General features: G+C 35.2%; 1 long non-coding RNA gene across 1 annotated transcript; it reads right to left on the bottom strand.

Annotated features, from left to right (window-relative positions):
- Positions 1 to 820: 820 nt before the first annotated feature.
- On the bottom strand, positions 821 to 1,916 carry LOC125489647. Its single transcript, XR_007267123.1, has 3 exons — positions 1,775 to 1,916; positions 1,371 to 1,482; positions 821 to 1,062 (listed from the first exon to the last, which is right to left on the bottom strand). It is a non-coding gene; the product is annotated as an uncharacterized LOC125489647 (long non-coding RNA).
- Between the last annotated feature and the right edge of the window lie 2,122 nt (positions 1,917 to 4,038).

The raw sequence follows: 4,038 nt of genomic DNA, 5'->3' as shown, positions 1-4,038 counted from the left end.
AGATAGTCAGATGGTTGCGTAGAAATTCAATGATTATTAAGTTGATGTTAATGGCGTAATGGCGGTTTGCGGTAGTTGCATTAATTTCACCAATAGGTGAATATACCTTTAATGTATGCTTATGCAGTTGCTACAGTTTATGCAGTAAATATTTTGTTCCGGTTTATGTTATTAATGTTTGCTTTGAAATGTGGTAATCATGTTTTTTTTATTATTCAGTTTAAAATAATTATCCATGCGATCCATAACTTCAATGATCAGTTACGATCACTGGAGCTAGCTCGACCATGGACGCTTCCTTGCTAAAGTAAGATATACTATTATTGCATATAATCAATACTTACCCCAATGTCAGTAGGAAAGTTTCCTTAATATTCCAAACAAAGTAACAAAGTTTCTTGCTCCATTACAACTCGGTAAATCCGGAAAAGTTCACTTTTCCTTGTTCCTACTCTTTTTTCAGTGTTTATTCGGTAGTGTTACTGTGTTAGGTATATAATATTTAGAAACCCGGTAACAATAAGTCACGTGACCAACAAAGTTTCTATGAAAAAGTGTTTTTTTTTTCGTGAAACTCCAAAACTCGTACCTAGAACAAAAGTTGTTCAGAATGACCCCCTAAGTCACCCACTTTCGGCTTATGCTTACGAGTAGTATACCCTATTTGCAAAATCCTGTATATAGGGTGTTATTACATGTGTTGTCTTTGAAATGAAAAGAAAGTCTCCTTTCATTAAAAAAAACTCCATAGTTATTTAAGGCAACTTTCTCTTCATGTGCCATCGCCGTGGGATACCTTGTATAAAGTAAAAATGATTGATATGAATATGAAATAAAATAACATTTATTTGAGGGTATTAAAACATCAAATTAAAGTACATAAGTATGAGCAATATATTTATTTATCCATCCGGCATTTCCGATGATTCAGTAGGCTAAAAATAGTTTAAAAACTGGGAACGTAACCTCAAAAAAAATACGTTGATCGAGGAAGGCAGCAAACTGAATCATATTGTGGTATTAGGTTCCATACTAATTATCCTGCAAGCTTCGAAAACAGAGCTGAAAAAAACCAGTATTAGTTTCCGACATAATTATGTAAAGGGTATGTATTTTTAAGTTAAGATTGTGCGTTTAAAGAAAAAAATAAATTTTAACAGTGATCTAAAAGACCACCCAGGTTTAAAGACGTCAAGGCAAGCTGGATTTTATAATCCCAGTAGTGTTTTCATAGATAGTGTATAAAAAATGCGAACAGTGTTTCTCGTAAGTAATCCGCTGTAATATACGCATATATCAGCATTTACAGGACAAAAAAAAGTTGGAAACTAAGTTTGCGGGGGAAACCAAGTATAAAATAAAATACTTACTTAGAGTTCCACCAAGAAATTGACCCTTATGATTATGAGTATCTTCACTCGAAGCATTTGCTAATCTCTTACGAAATGCTCCTGGGTTGAAACTCATTACAGAGCCAAGGACCTGTAACATACAATATCTGAATAGCATTGTTGTACAGGGTGTTGCAAAAATGGTATACCAAGCCAAAAGGGGGTGAATCAGGTGGTCATTGTGAACAACGTTTGTTCTAGGAGTATAGAAAATTAGCCTTTTTTTTCTAAATTCGTAGAACATAATTATTATTTGCGCTGATCTCCAACCAGATCCGGGACCTTGAGCATAGCAATCAAGGTCACTAATCACTATCCCGTTCAACAAAATATCTCATGCCGGTTATATTATATAATAGCAGGAAAAAATATTAAATTCTTACCAGTGCAAGCACAGCAAACAGTAAAAAATTCAGTTTCATCGTTAGGACTTAAATTTTCAAGTGATAATTTTACCGAAAATTTGTTATTTTTATACAAAACTATGACAAACGAATATTAGAAACCACTCAATTGACTACATAGATAAATAGCAGTGCTTCACGCCTATTAATATAATAAAAAAAAATATTAGTCTTTTGCTGCTTTTAATGCTGTTTGTTTTAATTTTTTTGAGTAAATTATTGTAAGCATGATAGATGTTTCTGGCGTCCTTGAGATGTTGGCTTGATCCTGATGTATAAGTAATGAGTAGTAATGACTTATGAGGTACGGACGGGTTCCGCTCATCTGGCACAATCTTTATTGACCAAAACTCATTTCGCATAACTCGTATGGTCTAAACTTTTTTGGCCGAACCATCACTTTGCCAAGACTTATGTGGCATAAGGCTCGTTATGTCTAAAACTCTTTAGGCACAATCTTTAAACACCTAAGTTTCGTTTGCTCAAATTTATGTTCGTCTATATCTATGTATAATCTTGTTTCTCTTAATGTTATCTTAATAAATAATATATTAAGTATGTAGTAAATGTACAAATTGTGGTATTTTTCTCCTACATCCCGAAAATCACGATATTGAATGATCAAAGAATCGAAAGTTAACGACCAATATAATTATTACAAACCCCATGAGATCGAAACCTAAAGATAGGTGCGATGACGAGCAAAGCGAGGAGGAGCGTGTTAGGTGCACATGTTCATAAAAACCAAAGCGGAGCGCAGCGGAGCGGAGCGGAGCGTTTTCCAAACAGCGGAAACAATACAAGGCACCAGTTTGCGTTATGTAGGGAGACGCTCCGTCAAAGTTAAAGCCAAACGAATATTATTACTTTGTATAAACCTATGCCATAGCATTATTAGGCTATTCAAGATTTGGCCATACCATTATTAGGCTAAAGAATGTTATGCGAAATAACTTTTTACTAAACGAGATTTATGCCATACGATTTTCGGCGTAACGAGACTTTGACCAAACGTTACTATGCAATACGAGATTAGGCAAAAAAATCTTATGCCAAAAAAGGTAGAACCGGTACGGACACGTCGTATACATTTCGACACACATTTTTATTTAAGATTAAGAATTATTTACACAGATAACCCAAAAGAGCCTTTCTGAACCACTTTTTTCTACGACTTTTGAAATACACGAAAGAAAATTTTGCTTTTTTTATTGTAATTCTTTATTCAGATAACTAAGATCCATTTTTTTTGTAGACATATTAAAATAAAGTGGGTTAGTAAGTACTTAAAATATTAACAACTTAAAAACCAAACCTAAAAACACTTTAGCGTAACATAAAAAGTTTTTACTATGGGGAGGTAGGCAGCCGAGTTACCTACTTTCAGCTAACTGTACCACTTTAGCAACAACCTCCAGATTAGGTATGGTACGGAACCTTTCATGCACGAGTCCGACTATATTGATCATCGTTAGCCTATAGCAGTCCACTGCTGGACGTAAGCCTCTCCCAAAGCACGCCACTGGATGCGATCTTTAGCTTTCCGCATCCAATCATAACCAGCCACCTTTCGCAAGTCGTCACCCCATCTAGCCGGAGGGTGTCCCACACTACGTTTGCCTAGTCGCGGTACACTCCAGGACACGTTTACCCCATCGGTCATCGGTTCTTCGACAGATGTGACTATATTGATACGATAGTGTAACAGTAAAACTGTTCACGAGAATCGATACCTTACGCGATAGGTTTTTCTTACCAATAAGTCAGTGATTGGATTACGTAAAGGAAATATTTTTGTTATATCCCTCTCGCTACGAAACGTGTGTGGCCATGGATGTTCGGCGGCGGGAGGGGGTGGCTACAAGTTTTATGACTAGAAGGAATATAAAAAAATCCCCTATTGTTATTTTGTGTGAATACAGGTATATAAAATGATTAATAAAATATCTCATCTTATTGCATACGTTTCAAATTCAAATTCAATTCATTTATTAACACCAATCACAACTTAAACGACATATTTAAGATATTTGAACATAGATTTGATTTGATTTATGACGTTTTATACGAACGCATTTTATACCAACCCGTTTATCAAGATACAAATAGTCAGCTTGTCACCTTCCCCTTATAATAAACTCAGTTTACGAGCAGTGAGTCAAAAAGCGCCTAAAAAGCGCTATGTAAAAGTTCCACTTACGAAATGCAGACACCAAACGACCACAATTTTTTCAAACATTTGA

This window comes from Plutella xylostella, chromosome 15 (assembly GCF_932276165.1).
Source record: "Plutella xylostella chromosome 15, ilPluXylo3.1, whole genome shotgun sequence".
Lineage (NCBI taxonomy): Eukaryota > Metazoa > Arthropoda > Insecta > Lepidoptera > Plutellidae > Plutella > Plutella xylostella.
Note: the sequence above shows the minus strand (reverse complement) of the source record. Positions and strands in the feature narration are given on the sequence as shown.